At 43.4% G+C, this 21,272-nt stretch overlaps 1 long non-coding RNA gene across 1 annotated transcript; it reads right to left on the bottom strand.

Moving 5' to 3' along the window:
- Window positions 1-5,115: 5,115 nt before the first annotated feature.
- On the bottom strand, window positions 5,116-20,975 carry LOC102654348. The gene is made up of 4 exons (XR_003304184.1): window positions 20,934-20,975; window positions 19,204-19,372; window positions 5,718-5,910; window positions 5,116-5,162 (listed from the first exon to the last, which is right to left on the bottom strand). It is a non-coding gene; the product is annotated as an uncharacterized LOC102654348 (long non-coding RNA).
- Window positions 20,976-21,272: the final 297 nt, after the last annotated feature.

Genomic DNA, 21,272 nt, shown 5'->3' with positions numbered 1-21,272 from the left:
GAAACACCAGAGCAGATTTTCATCAGCAGATTACACCGTCGAACCTCTAGTTTTAATTATCGAGCTTTAATCTAATTTGCGCTCACTTCTCTCTCTCTCTCTCTCTCTCTCTCGCACTCTCTCTTTTCCACGTTCCACGAATCATGGAGATGGAGAGAGGGATGACGGCGGTGATATACGCGGTGTCCACGGAGTTTCGAGGGACGAATGAAACTTCGTAAAAGTTCATTTATTTTTCTATACGAACGCTGAGAGTGGCGCTGATTTATGACGCGTGTCCGGCTCGCCCGTATCCGCGGATAATGAAAAATCCCTGCCAGAAATCTGCATTTATTTATTTCCCCACCGCCGTGTATATTCTTTTGATAAAAAAGCGCGTATTCTATGCACCGCGTAGAACACACGAGGGGGTCACGGATCCCCCGTGCAAGTCAAACCGTGGAAGGAACGGGGGCGCGATGATTTTTTATCGTGGCCGAGTAATATTTTTCGAAAAGCAACGTGATTTGTAAGGGGTTCGAAACGATTCTTTTGACAAATTTTCAATACTATATCTCCTCGTATCTCGCAGCATCTATATTTCATTTCGTACGTAGCGATGCGGAGACGTGGTTAAATCCTTCGGAATTATTTTTTTTTTTTTACAATTTTTCTTACAAAGGATGAACAAAAATTTTTATCGCACGAGCTCGCGCGCGAGATGGCGTTAAATGGTCATCGAAATAAAAATTATTCGAAAACGTCTATTTGTCTCTGTCTATGCTTAACACATCAGAAATGTTCAACCAACGATTTATTTCTCAAAAATCGGATTACAAAGTACTCCCAGTTTTTCTTTCTCTGCATTCACTTTGAGAAGCGAACGATATCTGAATAAATATTAACAATTGTTAAAACGACTTGATATATTCATTAACCAAAAAACGGAGACGAAGAAAAGAAACGGTCGAAGGAAAGATCTATTTAATCGAATTCTTAAGGCGTTAGTTATCGTGGAAATAGGAATAACGAAATAAAAATTTGGGAAATTAAGAATCTCGACTGATGACGTATGGTTTTTCGCACGTTTCTTGTTGATTGATTTTAACCGGGCTACTTCTCCAGCATCCTTATTTTACTTAACCATTAATTCAACGACGATCATTCGGCGACTTTATTATCTCATTATGCTTAATGGATATCAAATTTGACCGTGGTGGCCATTAGCGGAGAAGTTAAGCTCAAGTCTATTAACGCACCGACATTCACGCCGCCGTCTCTATCACAGGAGTGGAAATCCTGGTATAGGCGAGGACACGGTCCGTCGTTTGGAGTTTCGCGTTGGTGAATTTTCGAACCGATGAAGATGGGGCGGAGAGAGAGAGAGAGAGAGAGAGAGAGAGAGAGAGAGAGAGAGAGAGAGAAAATGCGAGATGGAAATGGGGCGGGAAAGAGAGGGAGGATGACGAGAGGACACGAGAAAGAAAGACGTCTGCGAGGGACGAGGAGGAAGGTATTATAAGGAGGAGAGAGAAAGAGAGACGAGATGAAAACTTTTATCGACTGACAAGCAACCACGGCCAAAGCCGTTAATGGCTACTCAAATATGCGCCCTTGCAGGGGTACTTATACATTGTGGCTTTCCAACTTCATTTTCCGAAAGTTCCAGCCAGTCTGAGGGCTTCAATTTCGAGACGCGTTTCATTATTTACAAATGACCACCGCGCGAGAATTTTTCACTCGATTCCACGACACGGAGAGTTTTTGAAAAAGGAATGTTCGTGGTTGGATTTCAATTCCGTCTCATCGATCAATCGAGATCTTGCCTCAAGATCTCCCGCAAGATTCGCCGGGCCAACCTGTTGTCGACGAAACGTAACGAAATACTTTCACCGTGTCGGTCGTCACATGCTTCGTTTCGTGGCATTTTCATCGCGGCCGCGCTCCCCCAAATCGGTGAACCGGCACCGTGGGCCGAGAGTACGAGCAATTAGTAATCGGTACCGGGCAATTACCGCTGCAAAGAACGAGCGCCGGAATACCGTTTCAGTCGTGCTCTCATCCCTGTGCCCGATAAATCTTGGCCAGCGTGCAATTAATCGGGCGCGAGGCATTCGAAACACAGAGCCCGCTTGGTATCTGGTTGACCCTTGGTCACCCAACGTACGAACCGATGCTGTCTTTCCTCTCCGCGCCATGTTGTATATGGTAGCGAGCATTATGGTACGGCCTCTACACTCTTTCATTCTCTTTCCTCGAGCTGGCTGAACTTGGTTCCATTTCCCTTTTCATTCTTCTCCCGGCCGCCGTCTCTCCGTTTTTCTTTCCTGAAGGACGCAACAGTCAGAGAGAGAGAGAAAGAGAGAGAGATCGTCTCTTATTTCTTCTTCTTCTTCTTCTTCTTCTTCCGTCTCTCGATTCTCTTTTTTGCCCGTGCTTCTTCCCGTTCTCGGATTATGTCGATGGTAGCCCGAAGAGAGGCAGGATCCAGGCCGGCTGGTGAACATAATAACAACCACCAATTAAAATACCTTATTACGGCGGGACAATACGGGGCCGGCGAGGCAGGATTTTAAGGAGCGAAAGGCGTAATCCCTAACGAGAGAGAATCCTCCGGTTGCGGATTGAATTTCATCGTGCCGAAGAAGGAAGGCTCGTCCGTGGAAATGGTGGATCATCGATAGGACGCTGCGGGAATCCCTCCCTTGTCAACACACGGATTAAACACAAATTTCCCATTAAGGATGCCGTCCTTTTTTTCCCTTTCTTCCTCCCTTTCTTTTCCCCGTGCGAGGCTAAGAGAATGAAGGACAGCTTCTTAACAGATATACGCGGAATCGAAGTGGAATCCCCCTCCTAGAATCCTAGAACTCGAAAGATATCACAATTTATTTTATCACAAACGATGCGTTAGAAATTAGATCTTAGTGAGAAAAGAAAAAAGCATACAAGTTTTTGTTATATTTTAAAAGATTTACAATGCTTGGACACGCGTTCACGGTTATGTTCCATGGTAGTAACCAAACGAAGAAATAGAAACGAGAGGAGAAAGAAGAGAGAGAGAGAAATAGCGTGCAAAAAACGGTGAAACAATATCGTCAGAATAACAAGCATCACCGTTACCGACCAGAGGATTAATCCCCGGTTGAAAGGGAAGCACGTAACTGCGGATTAAATTGGCCAGCTGCGAAGGAGAGGCTCAGAAAGCGCGTCGGCCCGTCGTTCTGTCGATAAATAAATTAGCGAAAGGTAGCAGCCACCACCGGTCCCGTCCAATTAGGAACGGGCCGTCGAATAAAAATCGTCGGGACCCCGCTTTCGAAACTTTCCCCTCCACCCATCGGCCGTATTCCGCGCTTCCTCCTCCTCCTCCTCCTCCTCCTCTTTTACGATTTTTTGAATCGTCGCCACTTTGGTTGGTTGCCGCGCAACCAACGCGCCCCATCAGGATTATCCTTCGCCGATTTACGGAGCCCCCCCTCTCTCTCCATCGATTTCTTTTTTTTCCTTTCTCTCTTTTTAACCCGAGCACCATCCAGAGGATTCCCCCCCGTCCCCTCGCTCGATCTTTCGACACAGAACCTGTGTTTACGAACGACTTTAACGTTGGAGAGGCGCGAAATAGGAAATTGCCGATTTACGCAATCGTTACGGGAAGAGCCGGCCTGTTCCAAGGGAGATGCGGTTTCGTTCCTATCCTCTTTTATGGAGGAGGCGTGTTGTTGTGCAAAAGTTTCAGATTGGAAATTTAAGATCGCGCTCGTTGGATCGGGAGTAGTGAGTGGGGAGGGGGGAGATCGAAGCTGTAAAATTTGATTTCATTTTTATTAAGAACCGGTTACACCGGATTCCTCCTCGCCGTTTCGCGCTCGATTCGGTTGTTCTTGAAATCGCATTACTTGAAAATTGGACAGGTTTTCGAGAAGGGTTTTTTTTTCTTCTTTTTCTCTCTCTCTCTCTCTCTCTCTGTCTCGATCGCGTTATCAACTGCCGTGGAACGGGATTATTTAGATTAAGTTAATTTTCGGAGGAACGATATTCGAAACGATAGTTTGATGAGACCATTACAACGATCATCCCGGGATGGAGTCAACGGGGCCGTTAATTGTCCCGAGAATTCGTTAAAGAATCGAGAATCCTTTTTTGTCGCATTCCAGGATTGTCGCGGCGCCGCCGCTCTCCTCCTCCTCGGCTAATAAGATTCCGCTACCTTATAATCCGCCAAAAGAAACAAAGGGGCGAACGTTGACGCGATATGCAAACGGGTGTACCGATGAAACGAGATTTCCTTTTGAAATTTCTATCCGATGCATTGTGAACGCACGCTGTTTTCAACGTTCATGTCCATTAAACAGGAATAATTAATTAGGTTTCGCTTGTATGCTTTGATCTCGAATCAAAACGATTCTAGAGTGTAGTAACGAGAAAACAACGGAAATAATTATTTTCGTAGAATCTTCTTAATGTTTCTACTTTTTCAAGGTTGTTCAACTTGCATATTCATGAATCTATGCACTGCATAAATAATGAATTTATTTTTTCTCTCTCTTTTGTTTTGTATAACTTTAATTCTTCTTCTCTTATTTAATTATCAATTCTTAGAAAGAATTGCATCTTTTAGGAATAAAATAATTTTTTATTCAAATCATCAAAAGTCGAATATTTGATCGTTGAAAAAATTCGACTTGTCATCGATCATTTAACTAAGTCCAAAGGTAGTTCTCGATTATCAATTAGCTAGATAAAACGTTCAGCTACCAGTTTATTGAACGGTGTAATATTTGTTACAATTATAACAGGAGGGAAGTTGTGTACGCCTTCCAACGTGCAAACTTTAACGATAGAACGCACGTTCCAACGATACACGTGCGTGCACAACTGATATGACTCCATTCGCTCGTTTGCTTAGTTAATATTAACGCTATTAAACTCATCCGCGATAGGATATCGCGTCCACGCCACTTGGCCGCCTCGTTTATGCAGCTCGGCTAATTTGAATGAGAGTACGCCTCCATTCTCTGCCTCCACTGTTAAAAACCGTGCGTCATAATTAGTCCTTCTTTCCTTTCCGATAACGCAAACGAGAACGCGCCTTACCACATATGTCGAGCAATTTTTTTGTTATTTTCTTTTTTTTCTCTCTCTCTCTCCCTTCCACGAGTTAATTAAGAGAAAAGTATTGACTGAAAAGGAAAAAAGTAATATCATTATTAATTTTTATCAATGAAATTATCGATACTCGTTATTTTGAATAATTAAAAGCAAAGAAGGTAATTCAATTTTGCTCTAATGTATTACATTAACGATCCCTGTCAATCAAATCTCTGTTAAATCCCCCTCCCCTCCCCAATCCCCTATCTTCCATCAAATTGCTTAATAAACGTTGATAAATCGTGTACCAAATTTTCACGATCACGTTTTTAATCAAGCCTTCTCGAGCTGTATTCGCGAGACCGTCTGGCCGAAAAAAGGAACAGCGGCTTAAGTGCCATCGAGAGAGGCTTTCCTTCCTTCCTTCTTTTCAATTATTCCGCCCGTTCCCTTTATAAAACCACGTCCTTATAAACCACGGCCCCCTCTTTAACATTTTCTCTTTAATCCCCACTCGATAAATCAATTAATAACCGAACATTTTTTTTCACCCCCTCCCCCTTTTCTGTTACAGGTGAGTAAGCAGCACCGATTATCACTTTTTCCCCCCCGACACAACGAGTAATTAAGCCCGTGTACCAGTTTACCTCCGTCCTCGTCGCGTCCTTTAGCACGTAAGTAGCGCAGCACCATCCTTATTAACGCCGTCATTAAAGAGTGGAGGGGCATTAAGGCGTCGACAAAATGTCGAGGCGTATCAATAATGAACCCGCTTTTCGGGTTGAGAGACTTTGAACAAGGAAAAATAATCTTCGTTAACGTGACGACCTCTCTTTTTTCCTAGAAAAAAAAAAAATCCCGTCGTAAATTAATCGAGATTGCCCGGGACAGAACAATAAACACTGTATTATAATTCTTTAGAGAATCTAAAAGAAAAAAGAAAAATGCTACCTCGAAGAAAATGTTTACGCGGGATACAAATATTACACGATAACTCTTCAACATTATGAATACAATGAAATTGAAAAACGATATATAAAGAGACGATAAATCACCATCAGATTATAAAATATAAAATTTCCTCGACACCGTATTAATTTTATCCATTAATCGGCCGATTCATCGTCTTACTTTTCAAGAAGAAAAACTGTCGAACGTTCTTTTACCAGAAAATGGATTCGCCAGTCGAAGTAACGGAGAGCGGCAGAGGGAATTATCGAATGAGGCGTGTCGGGGGCCACGATCGACGCGGCGTTTCGCGGAATCGGTGATTAGAGGTGTGTAATTAGTATTCGTGAACGATTAGCCGGTTCTATCGGTCACTACCGGACTCTTGCGCTCCCGCGAGCATTGCGTGGCAGCCCGATACGATCGTATTGGACGCGAATTGCCGCGATTAGAGCGGTTGCAGGAGATTAACGGACGTAGAGAAAAGACCACGCCTTGGCTGCGAATTGGCCCGGGGGGCAATTCGTTGTTCGGCCCTGTCTCGACTTCCCTTTGATCGATAACCGATCCGAGCCGCGTTACACGCCTGCGGATCCGGCCGCGGGAAAAGCGGCACGATTAAGCACGGCCCGCACGGTTTCGCAATGTCGTCTTGTTTGCGCATTCCGTCTGTCGGCGGGGGAGATTTACCGTGGATCTACCGTATCTCGAATGTTAAGATCGTGCCTTCTGTTATCGTGATTATTTTGTTGCGATACGTAATGTCGTTTCGTAATTTCGCGTGCGTTTTATTTCGTATCGAAGTATTGAAACGTGACACTTAAAATTGGGGGTGTATATATATATATATATATACATAAAAGGATGGAGAAGAAATAATAAAAATGTGTAGGTAGAATTGTATGATTAATTATTGTGTTTAAAGAAATTATTTGTGCATTAAATAAAATGGGATACAGTGTATTTATGGAATTCGTATTCATTATTGAGAAATGTCAAAATTGAAGTGATGAATTATTGACGGGTTAATGATTATCAAAGAATGTTCGGATCCGGTAATAAATGAAACTCGTATCATTCGAGTTTGTGATTAATAAATACAAATGTTCGGTCTATTGTTAAAAATATCGATAATCGGAGTGTAATCGAAGTAAAAAGCAGTGCAACAATTCGATTTCAATTCGTAAATAAAGTTCATTGAATCGATTGAAAAGAAAAATGACGTTTTTTCTTTTTTCTTTTTCAATCTACATTAATTCCCTTAATTAACGAATTAATACGAAGCAGTAAAAATAATATTTGATGTAACATGGAATTTTTACAATGATAAAAAACAATGGACCGAAACAATGGACTATAATATTTCGAATAACAGAATATGTAGTTTCTACAACGGGGGTTATAGTTAAATTAAATTCCAGAGGCAAAGTTTAAAAATTATTCCACTTTATACTCTCACAATCCTCCGTTATAACGTATATATATATATATATATATATACACGTCTCATTGATTTTTTGGCAAAGCTATCCTTTACTCTCGAATTATTATCCTCATATAAAAAAAAGTTATATATTTAAAATATTCTTATTTCTCTCTAAGCAACGCAAACATTAACATCAACCGACTTAACTTCCGGCCATTCGTTTTGGATAGATGAATCCTCGTAATAACGTACAAGCACGAGGATAATTTTGTATCTTATCTTACATCGATTAACATATTTTCCAACAATTTGCATAATCACCTATTAATTTTATCCTCGTTTACCCTCAACATTATCACAACATTATGCCAACTACACGTACGATATGTTCACACGCCTCGATGCTTCCCGAAATTAAAACGCGCCTCTTTCCACTTTCGAATGAAATAAACGCGATCACGCGATTATTCGAAAACGATTCTCGTTGCTCACCGAACTTTCGAGATCGAGCCAAAGTCAAAGGCGGCCAAATAAATAAAACTAAGCACGAAAGCGGGGGCGTAAAAACGGTCTTCCACGAAACAGGTTCCAACAACTTCGAAACTTTTTTTCCTTTCCCACCCCCTCCTCCCTCTCGAGCTCGCTCAGAGAGCTGGCCGCTCCGCGGACGTCCCAAGGATCGTGGCAAAAACAATATTTATCGTCCCTATTCCCCCCTCCCTCTCTTCTCCTTCGATCATTCCCGCCCTTCCGGTCGTGACACCCGGGCCACAGACTCGACTCACGGACCCCCGTGATTGATTAACGATCGCCCCTTGCATAAAACTACCATCCGCGTGTCCCTCTCTCTCCCCTCCTCCCCATGGCCATATCCACCTCTCCGCCTCGCCTCGACGGATAGTCTCGACTCTGCCTCTCCATATTTTCCGTGTATGTACCAGCCTCCCCCTCCCTCCCTTCTCGACGCCTTCTTCGTCGACCGAAGGGGACCGCAACGTTTATTGTGCCGGATCTGACGACACAGACTGCATTAGCAATAAAAGTCGCATGTCGAGTGACCGCCAAACTTTAAAGGGGCGCGAAAAACTTGCGCCTCCTCCCCCTCCTCCTTTACAGCTAATGTCCCCCGTATTGGTAGACGAAACGGTCTCGGGTTTCGGTTCTTTTGCGGAGCCACGCGGAGCTGTGCACGCGATTCGTAGATCGATTCGTTCTTTTCCCGTGTCTTGCAAGGGAAGTGTTGTTCTTATTGGGCTCGGTGACAAATAATCGAGGTTTCGAGGTTTCTCTTAATCGTTTATGTGGATATTCTCAGGAATTTTTGCATCCTGCAAAGTTTTGTTCGAACGAATTATTTATTTGCGATCGATAATATTAATCTGGTAACGAAGTTTCGAAAATGAAAGTTATGTAGTGAATTTTTTTGGATGAAGATATCTTTTTGTAAATTCTTCGCGCGAGTTTCGATATCGTGTTATTATTCGTGAAAAGTGAAAACAATTTATCGAACCGTGGATTGGCGATATTTTGCCCCATTATCGCGCGCTCAATTAATTATCGATCGTTATTTCGTGGTAAAACAATGGGTAAAGCCGCACGTCTATTGCAGCTGCGCCGATCCTGCGGCTTGACGTAGATTATCCTAAGACGTTGGTGTTGTGATGCACCGCGGTGCACGCATTAGCCTGAGAGGGACTATTATGCGTACGCGAGTCAATAGATCGCGATTCGCATTATAGGTGTACGGGCCTGGGCAGGCGCTGACGGACCAAAGGATTTATCGAATCGATCGGCCGCCTATAATCTGCAATATCATTTGATTCCGGCCATTGAGCGTATAACACATCCGTGTTATACTCCCCTTGAATACTCATTGGCCATAGTTAATTTGAAATGCAAAATCTTCTTGGGAACACTTGACGACACTTTACACACCGCCCTCCATCGATTCCGTTCACCGTGTAATTCGATTCGGTCGTTTATTGTGGCGGTAGTTCGATCGGATGCCGCGAGAGATCGATTAAATGTTTCTTCGTGCTTTAATTAGTTTACCAAAACTTTTCGTTAAATGTTGTTTTCGTTTAATTAAATTTTAACTCAGTTTTTGATAGCACGCTTTGAAACTTGTAATAGAATTAAAGTAATTACCTATGCTGCGGATTCTTTCGAAAATTAAAACGTGTGAACAATATCCAACAAATATATCCGGCAAATATGCAAAATGTTAAATCATGCATTGAATCACGTTCTTATATAACTTGCAACAACAGACTCGTTGTATTAATAGAAAACGAATCGAAAGTTTCGCGAGAAGAAGCGAAACGAAAAAAAGAAAATATTAAAATAACGATAGAAGTCTTTTGAATCGAAAGGCGATAAAGGATGGAAAGAAAAAGGTGTAGAAAAAGTAGAATATTTCCGAAAGAAACAAGGACCCGATAGAATCAGACAAAACCATAGAACGTTTCTGCATAGGGGACGCGATGTCGAAGATTTGAACATTGGGAAAGATTTTTTGATCGCGGAAAAGGAAAAATGGAAAAATTGTGGTCCACATGTGAGAATTCTTTCGCAGTGGATCGATTCCCCGAACCAACTCGAAAATGTTACGTATCGTTTCACGATGCTTTCCTTCTGATTCCCGATAACCTCGTCAATTAAATGAGAAACGTACACACTCATCGATCACAAAGATTGAATACGAAGGAAAAATCTCGGCCTCCTCCACGAAGTATTTCCAAATACACCACATCTCACCACGAAATCGTGGTAAACGTATCCTCTTCGTTTCCTCTTCTCCATTTCAAAATTCCGCGCTCAACTATGTAAAGTTAAACAACATTCAAAACCAAATTTAATTAGCTCCCCATGTTTCGCGTTTCACTCCCCAGACAATTTACTTCAATTTACCTATTCGAAATTTATCCTCGAATATTCGAGATGGACATATATATATATATATATATATCTGTATTTCTGTTTTACATTTCGTACAACTTCCTATCCATTCGCGTTGTTATATATCCATGAAAAAAAAAAAAAAAAAAGGAATCTACCTAGTATATCCCTAAATCCCACGTTTTCCTCCCAGCTATCCCGAAATACGACGGCCATTCATCGTTATATCATTAGCCCAGGAGGCAAACAGGCGGTAGTATTTTCACGAGATCCGGTAGCCTCTCCCGTTGTGTTTGCGTTTGGTTGTTTCCCCCAAAAAAGGTAGAACCGGCACCAGCCGATTTCGTAAAAATAATTAACATCAGCAGGTTTAGTTCGGCTCTCTTTCTCTTTCTCTCTCTCTCTCTTTTTCTTTCTCTCTCTTTCTCTCCCTCTCTCCGGCGATCCCCGACCTGATCGTGGCGGTCTAAACACGGCCCTTGTTAAAGCACGTGGTCTTGTAACCGAACGTAACATATCCACCGAGCAAAGCATTGTTCCACGAGGGTGGGAATTTCTTTTTCCCCTTCTGCCTACCCTGCGCGCGTGTATATATATATATATATCTCTACCGTGGATATAAAACTCTCGAACACCCGGAAATCGTCGTCGTGAGCGTGGCTAATTAGGCGAAATACCCCGAGTTCAACCGGGTGGAATATCAGCCCCGATGAGAAAGAATACGCGTGGTTGAACCACGCACAGAAGAAAGCAACCGTGATTAGCGGCCAAGCTTTCTTACGTAAAACAACTGGTACGCCAAGGTATTTATTAAATATAAGAAGAACACTTTGTGTTGCCCAAGGATTTCTTTTTTCTTTTTTTAAAGAGGAAATTAAAAGAAAAACGCAATAGCTAGGAGAGAAATTAATAGATACTTTGGTTTGTAACAATTGATTTTAGAGCCATCTTGATTCATTCATAAGATCGTTCTATGCAAAAAGTTTTCTTCTCGTTAATCAAATTATTCCTCTTATAAAATCTTCTCTTCTTCGTAGATATAAAATCACATCTATTCATCCCATTCTGATAGAAAACACTATCGAAATCGATCATCTTTTTCCACTAGATTAGGGGTAGTAGAAGCGTGTCTCGCGAGTGTTGATCAGATTGTTGATCGAAAACTTGGGAAACACCGATAATTATCTAATCTTCCGCAACTTCTTCGACACGAAATCCACCGCGTCGAAAGTTTCGTCACGAAAACCCGTAAACGTAGATCCTGTCGATCGATAATACTTCCATGGGTTCGCTACGATTCATCCATTATGCATGACCGCCGCGGAAATTTCTGTTTGCGCTGCTCGTGTCATCCGCGCGGATGCATCCACGCTCCTCTTCGAGGAGGACAGACTCGTCTTAACAACATTGTCTACCGGCGTTGTATACTCGACGGTGCGTCTTCCGACGACGAGAGTCGGAGTAGCTAATAGCGGTAATTGTCGTCTCTCCTCTATCAGCTCATTATCATCGATCAACCGAGGGTCGAGGGAGTCGATACGACGACGACCCGCTTGTTCGCGCCCGTTAAAGGGCTGAGCCGCGCGCGTTAAGGCCCAGTCTCGGTGTATCGAATTTAAAAACATTTAAATTCCATAAATATCCAACGAAACGTTGAATAAGGCATGCGGAAAAGCCTCCCAAGCCGCCTGGGAAGACGACCGGGCCACAGATAACGCTTGATAGAGCGAGCTGCTGCATAAACTAAAAGGAACGGCAAGTTTCGATAACGCCAACGAGATAGCCGAACGCAATCTTATCGTGGGAAGGAATATTTCCTTCCTTCCTTCCTATAAAGAGAGGTGTTGACGATCATCCTTTTTCTTTTTATGGAATTGAATTTTTTTTCTAATAACACTTCTTCTTTTTTTTTGCATGATCGAATTATTCGCTTATTTAAAAAAAAAAGATTAGGTGATTTAATCCGTTAATAATAAAGACACCGTATACTTCAATTTTTGATTATTCAAGGGAGGGGATTAACAAATTTTTCATCAACAAATTCGCAAACAAATCCGAGACTCGTCACGAATTTCGCTGGCCGACCGATGAATCACGGCGGCCACGTTAACGAGACGCGTAAAATATTAAATAAAACGTGGGGCGAGCGGGTGGCGAACGAGGAGACACGGTGGAAAACGGTTTGTAACAACGCATCCCGGGATCCCGGCGACGAAATCGATGAAACAGCATTGTCGCGCTAATGAGAATTTATACGATTTAAAGGGAGAAGCCGAAAAGTGGCGGCTGGCCATTTTCGAGCGAAAAATCCTGCTCCGAGCCCTGCCCTGTAGGCGGGGGCAGGGGGAGGGCAAGTCGTACGATTTTAATCCGACGTTTATGCATAGTAATTCCGCCCGTTGATACACAAAAATGGTCCTGGTCCGCCGGTCCGGTTTAATTCCCCGTGGACCGGTGTCGAAACGTTTACGATTGTTCGAAACGATTGGCTTTTCGAGAAGACAGGCGAAGTCGATAGAAAACTCTGTGAACGCCACGTTATCGTTGTCGATCGAAGGGGGAGGGAGCCCATAACCGTGTCGTGAATTCGTTATCTCGCGCGACGCGTCACCAGATATTAATGGAGAAATCGCGATCCCGCCACGCGTGGAGATATGGAAGCGTGGAAAAGGGCAAAAAAAAGGAAAGAGAAAAGAAAAAAAAGGTCAATATATCGAAGCCGAAAATCGTTGATCGGTGTCAAAGTACGACGGGAGTGGTTGTTGAACGTTGCAACGATTCCTGTATAGGATAGCCAGTGTCGAAATTCGAGGAGGAATCGAATCGTATAGAACGGCAACTCGTTAATTGATCTAAAAAAAGAAAGAAAAACTGGTCAGTAATAGATTTCCTCGTAGAGAATCGACGTTCGAATTGGGCAAGTTTATCGAAACGAAAAACTGAAACTGCGTATCAACGTAGGAAGGAAGGAAGGAAGGAAGGAAGGAAGGAAGGAGGGAGAGGGAGAGCATAGCCGTGGGGAGGTGAGGCGAATAAATCAGTTTTGATTTTAATCAAAAGGCCGAGAAACAGGCTGGAAAAGCTCTCTCAAACGTGTACGCGTGCGTGAATTTTCCAGTTTCGATTCACCTTCTCTCTGCCCCTCCCCTCCCCCCTTCGATATACTCGTTCCGTTTCGTAGGATAGTTACGGTTAACGAGCGAGGGGGTGGAAATTTTTGCCGATCGCAATCGTGACCCAGTTTCGCGAAACCAACAGTTGCGAAAGAAAGCAGGCCTGCGGTTTGGTTGAATATATCCGGTTATGCGGCTCATTTTTCCTCACCGTTTTCCCGCCACTGTTTCCCGCCGCAAGACCACTTCCCCTATTCCTGATTGCATAATATATTTTCGCCAAGCCGGAAAGGGCTTGATGTATATAGGCCCGCAAGATTTACGACGCTTATTTTCTAATGTTTCGCGGTTTTTCCCGAGCTCGAGCTCGTCCGCTTTCGAGCTCGTGTTCCATTTCACCACGATTAATATACGAAACGCAACGTTTCTCTGCCTTCTCCATTTTCTCCCTACTTTTCCCCTTTATCTCTCGCTGTTATAAATCTGTATTATAAGAATTCTGGCATATTTGCAGGAAAAATTACATCGATAGCTATCGTAAAACGACGTTAAGCGGACCGATTAATAACACCGTGTATCACCCTGAAAGGAAATCTCCAATTAATCAAGCTTCCTCTCTCTCTCTCTCTCTCTCTTTTTCTTCGAGCTTTCTCGTACGCGGCGGCGCTCTAATTGCATCGACATAGGAAAACAGAGGAGAAAGAGACGAGTCATTATTGCGTTATGGGGGGACGCGAAGCGGAACAAATGTCGATGACAGGAAATTGCTGTCAAAACTCGTGTTTAATCGGCCGGCTAATTCACCGTGCGATCTTTCCCGGCCTGGAGACAGCAATCTTCTTCGGCTACGCGACATTGTATTCACGAAGGAAATAAAGAGATAGTTGGAAAACCGTTCACCTTCTCCCCGTCGAACGAGGAAAAAGGGGTGGAAGGGGAATAACAATGCGGATAATAGGATGGCTTCTCTGTCTTCTCTTCCTCGTCCTCGGATTGATTTGAAAATAATTTCAAGGGGAAGAAGAAAGAGAGAGAGCAAGAGACGAAACGAATTCTCCTTTCCTGGATTCCCGCATTCTTTTCTTTTCTTCTCGATTCGAAGACGCGACGAAGAGAATCGTTTAAGAATCGTTTAAGTTCGAATTAAACTGATTCACGAGTTAACGCGAATAATCAAGAAAGAGGATGATTTCGATTACGATTGTCCACTGGCTGTTTGGTTCTAATTTGATGATGGCAACATTTTTCACCATGTTCGAAATATCCGGCACGGTCCCTCGTAATTAATTTCATCGCGCGTGGAAAACGTGTTGCTTTCTCCCGTTGCATTTTTTCCCCAGGGTCAACACAAAAGATTTTTGTGTTGGCGATCGTAATTGAATCGTGAACACCCGTTTTTGTCCGTGGTTTGTTAACGGAAACGTATATGAATGAGATTCTCGCGGTTTGTGTGTACGCGTACTTCATTTTCGTGAAATCGTTATTATTGCGCGATCAAGAATTTAGAACCCGTGTTTTCGGGCAGAGGGGAACGTTTTCGATTCGATGTGAATAATCTCGAATCCCTTTCTACTCACAGATCTTGACAATCTAATAATTTAATTTAAAAAAAAAGACCAATCACAATCGACGATGAAATACACGATAATGTTTTAACCAAATCGACATAAACTTGCACGAGGCGAACGTTGAAAGTAATGTTGATTTATAATCTCAAATTATTCCCCGATTATTGCAATTTATTTTTACGCATCCTCCTCCGGCTGTCATCCTGCTCGAACGACCGCGATGCATCCTTCCTTCCCCCTCCCCGCCCCGGGATATAAATATCGGGGCTGACCAAGCCGCTGCATTTAATGCGTCTGGATAGGAAAGGGAAACGGAAAATGATAATGTGCCAACTTCATTGGCGCGTCATTCGGGGGATAATGACCGGGGGTAGGAGGGGAGGCATCGCGAAGGGAGGGCCGGTGTCCAAATTAAAACCGGAAACAAAACAGACGGACGAACAATGAGGCTCGAAAGCAAAGGTAATAAAGTATGATAAACGTCACGAGCAGCGTACTTGCCTCTTTGTTGGCGACTCTCCCCCCCTGAGTAGTGCTCCCTGCTCCTTCCCCTCTTCCTCCTTCCCTTGCCACCACCGTGCGAATTCTAATGCCTGCCGTCCTCAGCGCAACGCCAATTGAATTTCTTCTGCAAACTTTGCCTATCTCTCGGGGAGCGAGGGGAACTCCATCGATATCGGCCAATATATAATACGAACGAGAGGAAATAAATAGGATAGGAGATCGAGAGAGAGATTGTCGATTGCGCGTCACGTTTCGATCGAATCACGTTGCGCTAATTTTAACGTTGCACAGGATTCTAGTTGGAGGGAATTCGTCGATGATCGCTTGTCGGGGAAGCAACATTGGTCGTTGCAAGTTTAACGTTGCGATCGATGTTGGAGATTGATTCCCGCGTAAATCGATCTTTTACGCGGGATAAAGACAGACGACGGTGGCGGTAATCGATTCCCGGAAGAAAATTACTCGTTTTGCCGGTTATAATATCGCGCGTTATTTCCCAATTTATCGACTCCGGCCGAATAATTTCTAGTCATGTTTACACGATTTGCCGAAAATCCCGCTTAATTCATGGCGAAACAGCAATCACTGTATTACCGTGTAACGAAGTACGGCTCGTTATGTAATTCTATTCGCATTATACAGAGTGGCGAGCGTTCAATGGCGTTAAACGAAACCCGACCAAACGGGTTGTGCGCGAAACAACACACAGGGAGTATCGACATAACAATGTTTTCAAAAGTTTGTAGCTACGCTACGCAACCCGGATACTGTTCGAGACTGGAAAATTAGCACGTTTCGCGGCACGCGAACGATTCGTTTGAAGATCTCGCGTAATTTTCGATATCCGATGCGTTAATGGCGATTTCGGATAGTGGCGCGGCCGCCTTTGTGCGAAAACGGATTTCTCTTCTAAAAATCTAGAAAGATAATGCGTCTCTAAAGATTTGTTAACAGCGGAGGATTAAGAAATGTGGAATGAGAAATAAAATTCAATCGTTGTTTTCAATCATATATGTTCGATGCTTTATGAAAATTTTGATTATCGGTGCAACGTGAACTAGAAATCTATAAATTATAACTGATTTCTGCAAAATTTCGGTATCTACATAAAATACACATAGCTAAATTTCAAATAAAATCTTGAAATAATTCGATATTTTACTATTTTTTCTTTTTCCTTTTTTTTAATAGATATTTGCATTTCTATTTCATCACGCTATATGATCGGATCGATTTTCTAATCCCGAAAATAGCCACGTCGAATCAGAGCGAATTCCAACAATTCTATTTGCGAGCGAAACTTGTTAACTGTCGAATTACCAATGAATTACCAAGGCGCAAATATTTTCACAAAGCCAAACTGGTGCGCGGGCGAGGATTCGTGTCGCTCGGAATTATAGTTTCGAAGTTGCGCGTTCGTTATTTTCAACCGGGGACGGGTACAGCCATCTCGGCAAGTATAACCCTTCTATTTTTGTTTTCGTACGTTTTCCATTTTCCTGGGGATCACCCGTTTAATAATCCCCTCCCTCCCTCTCTCCCTCCCTGCACTACTGGGTGGGCGCGAATCTCGTTACGAAAAAAACTCGAAATTTTCCGAACCAACGAACATTTTTGAAGAGGTCCCGCATTTCCATATCCGACGATTTCCCGCGTGCGCCACGGGGTGGAGGGACGGAGAGAGGGGACCGAGCATTTTTACGCTTTCGTCCAAACAAGAACAACGGTCAACACTTGCCGCCAAACAATGAAAAGCAACGATATAACCGTGCAACGGTAACAAAGCCAAAAATTTCCAACGATTTTCGATCGTTCGAGTCAGATATGGAAGAGAAATTCGTTCAGACTCTTTCTCGACAGTTTTTTTACTCGCTCGAGTTCCGACCACGTTAACCTGAACCACGATATCCTGACCTACCTCGCTCGTAAGTTTCCACGTTTTAGTCGCGAGAAAAGGTGCACGAAATCGTAGTGGAATCTGAGGGTAAAAGGACGTTCATAGATCAAACTGATCCTGCGATCGCGTGCACGCGGTGTTGTACGTGTCGCGGGGAGGAAGAAAGGTCGGATGGAATCGCGATTGTTCGTGCGAATGGGGGCGCACCGATTGTGGGAAAAGAGGGAGGAGGAGAAAGGAAGTGGCGGAAGTTGGGACAGGTGGGCGAAGCGAGAAGACGAAGACCTCCATGGGAGATACGTACGAGGAGGGACTAACGTACGAGGTTGGAGCTTGGCCAGCTACTATTTCACGCGAGCAACCAAGGGCCAAGAGCTGGTGGCCGCTGGTCGACTAACCCCCCGGCTGACCAATGGACCATAGGATAACCTGTGCCGCCTGACCCATCCGGTGGAAATATGCTTACGATATACGGCCGCATTTTCGACAACGAGCCGTGGCCGCCCCTTTCGCGTTCTGTCGCTCTTACCACCGTTTACCGCCCGTTCGACTCGCCTGTCAGCTGTTTATCGGATCCTGCCTCGCCTCGCCCCCCCTCGTCTAAATCGATTTTAATTTAGAAGGAAGAATGTGCATTCCGAATCGTGCAAGTTTTTTCCTGTATTTTTGAGATTGCGAAAGTTTAAAACGATTTCTCAATAGAATTTCTCAAGAAGAGCGTAGAGACAGAAAGAAAAGAAAGTGGATATGATTCGATCACAAGTTTTCGAGAAATGGATTTTTAAACAGGGTTTTATACGCTAAATAATTTATTTATCGGAAGAGAGATTAAGAGTGGAAATGAGTAGCATCGATCATCTCAATGTCTCTACCCACTCTTGGAAAGTATTGTATAAAGAAATCAAAGTGTACGCCTTGGCCACTTTATATTCGTTTGCGAGGATTTATTGGCGTCCCGTTCCGAGAGAGAGAGAGAAGAGAAATCTCTTCTCGTTCGATCGTTTCGACGACGACGACATATAGGCGACGGTATGGAACGCCATGCCTCGTTTCGAGATTGGAGATTGTCCCAAGGGATCAAAAGACTCACGGATCCACGACCGTGCGGGAGGAAGGTGGAGAGGAAGGTGGTGGAAAACGCGAGGGGGGGGGAGTTAGAGGCATATCGAAGGGAGAGGGCAGGATGGATTGGAAAGAAGGAAGAGAGAGAGAGAGAGGGAGACGGGAATAATCGTTGGGAAGGATGGGGGATGGATGCTGTCATTTGGCGATGCATGCATCATCGTTTATGTCACTTGGCTCGAGAGGATCGTCCAACGTGACACCGAGCCGAGCGGAGTTCGTTTGCAGCAACGCGTACGAAGACGTATAACCACGCGCGCAATCAAGAATTTTAATACGACGATTATAATGTACTTTTGCCAGAAAGAAGACTGGTCAACTGTAATCTCGACGAAGTTGCATCCTGCATCTCTCTCTTTCCTCGAGAATAGGAAAACTTGGAGGCACGAAGATCGACGTGCCAAGATCGTTGATCGAGAATGCAGAAATGCAAGTCTCCTGCGAGATATTAAACCTCGAATCCTTTATCCTCTTCGCTCGCTATATAGTCTTGCCCTCCATCACCTCGAGATGCCTCTCGAACCCTATTTCTCTTCTGGATCCCGCGATGTCGCGCTCGAGTTTCCCAATAAGAACCGCAGAAACGCTCGATCAGGGTGGAAGATTCCCTTCCACCGTGTCTCGCTGCTACCGTGAAATATCACTATTCCTGCTTACCGCACAGTCTGTTCGAAGCAATATCGCGGGCAACGATGTCGATTATCCTCCTTTCTTGATGCCTCCTTTGTCAATGTTTCGAGTTATCCACGAGATAGAAGCGCGACACGAAGATGAAACTCTCTTGATCCTCTTCGTCTACTCGAATTCCCATTTCGATGTTCGATCCCTGCGAACAAAGATTATTATTCCAACAGTGTAATTGCAAAACTCGTTATCCCTCTTCGAATCGGTATAATTTCAACGAAAGCTTCGTAAAATATCTTCGATATATATATAACGATTTATTATTTGTCATCAACGTGTCGACAAATCTCGCGCGTTTCTCGCGTCATTGTGTGGCGTTGATCCCCTTCTCACAATGGAGGGAGGGTGATATTATGATAATAATATTAGACGTAGGCAACCGTCCGATCCGGGTGATGGATGGTGATTTTAAGACCGAGGGGGATCTCGTAATACCTGGCCGTCCATTGTGTCGCCAGCCTAATTTCCCCGCCGAAGGATGATTCCTCCTGTAAGTAAAGACGTGGTCGAAAAAGGAAAAGAAAAAGAACGCGATGAAAAAAGGAATCGAATTCGAAGAGGAGGCGAGACGATCGAAGAGCCACGCGATGCGGCCTCAAGGTTACAAGAGTTTGTACACGAGTTGAATAGGTCGCGATATATCATAAGCGTGCTTGTTTGGCAGCCTCGCTGCGGGACACGATTTTGACGAAGATAAATAATCGCGTTTAACGACACGTCGATACGCAAATACGAAGGACAGGAGTGTAGCGTCCTGGAATTCTCGAGCCACGTTTGTGAAAAATGCGCGACACAACGGGAATGCTGGTAACATTGGCATATCGTTGGCTAACGACGCGATAATTCCACGGCACAGCGATCATTCAGGTTCGGTCCGAGTTCGTATCGTTCGATGAAACTCGAAGGGGAGGGATAACTTTTGGAAAATGGAGGTTCTTCGGGAGGGGAATGATTTTAGGGACGAGTTAAGCGGACATGAGCGGACACGTTGAACGTTTAGTCCGAAACTCGAAGTAATTCCGTGGTTCTAGCGAAACTTCGATATACAGAGGAGGAAAGTGACCATCGTGGAACGGCTTCCAGCTCGGTTAAAATTAGTTAAAGTTGGCCGAATGGTATCCAAGCTGGACCGGATTAAGGGAGAAATTGCACTTTGAGCTCGACTTCGATGGAATCGGTTAGAACTCGAAAAGCTCCAACTACACTTGTGTTTTGTTTCAAGTGCTTTGGGAAAAAAGAACGGGCGCACCGGGTATAATACCGGGGTGCACGTGTGAGAGGAAGCTCGCTTGTAGGTGTTTCTCGTTTCTAATTATCCCGGAATCAATTTGTGTAGAACCAACTAACGTGAGTAATGGTCTGGCTAGACTTAATAGAAGGACGAAGACAATTAAAAAAAAGAGGACACTGTGCGTGGTTGAATGGTTGCAGAAGTATCGATTTCCGGTGTTCGATTTCGAATCGATCGAGTGGAAAATAGATTAAACTCTTGTCATTGCTCAACTCGTTAAAAAACTTCGTAACTTATTTTCATAATTGTAAGAATTTTAAAGAAAATTACAGTCGAAATTTTTTATCCACAATTTTTACATCCACTCGTTCTTTCACCATTTTTTCTTTACACAATAGTCACGATAATTAATAATAATTTATAATTATTTAAACAAAATTAATCAATCTATTAAATAATATAATATACTTACGAGGAACGAAGAATAACACGTCCGTACTGCTCCGTGTTCGACAAACGACTCCGTTAAATCGATAATTTGGATATCAACAATACCCCAATGTTATCGTTTCTTGCGCCGCGTTCGTGTTTATAATCGTTGCTCGTAACATTTTCCATACATTGTACCGTCACATTATGCTCGTAGAAATATATACATTATTTAAATTTATTTTAAATAATTGTTTTAAACAAAATCGAATAAAGAACGAATAAATTTTGATAAGAAAAAAGGAAAAAGAATTCTACAAATCGCCACAATTGAAGAAATACGAGAAATAACATAACGTGATAAACGTAAACGTATCTTTTC

This window comes from Apis mellifera, linkage group LG2, assembly GCF_003254395.2.
Source record: "Apis mellifera strain DH4 linkage group LG2, Amel_HAv3.1, whole genome shotgun sequence".
In the NCBI taxonomy this organism is placed as follows: domain Eukaryota; kingdom Metazoa; phylum Arthropoda; class Insecta; order Hymenoptera; family Apidae; genus Apis; species Apis mellifera.
This window is presented reverse-complemented; position numbering and strand designations above follow the sequence as displayed.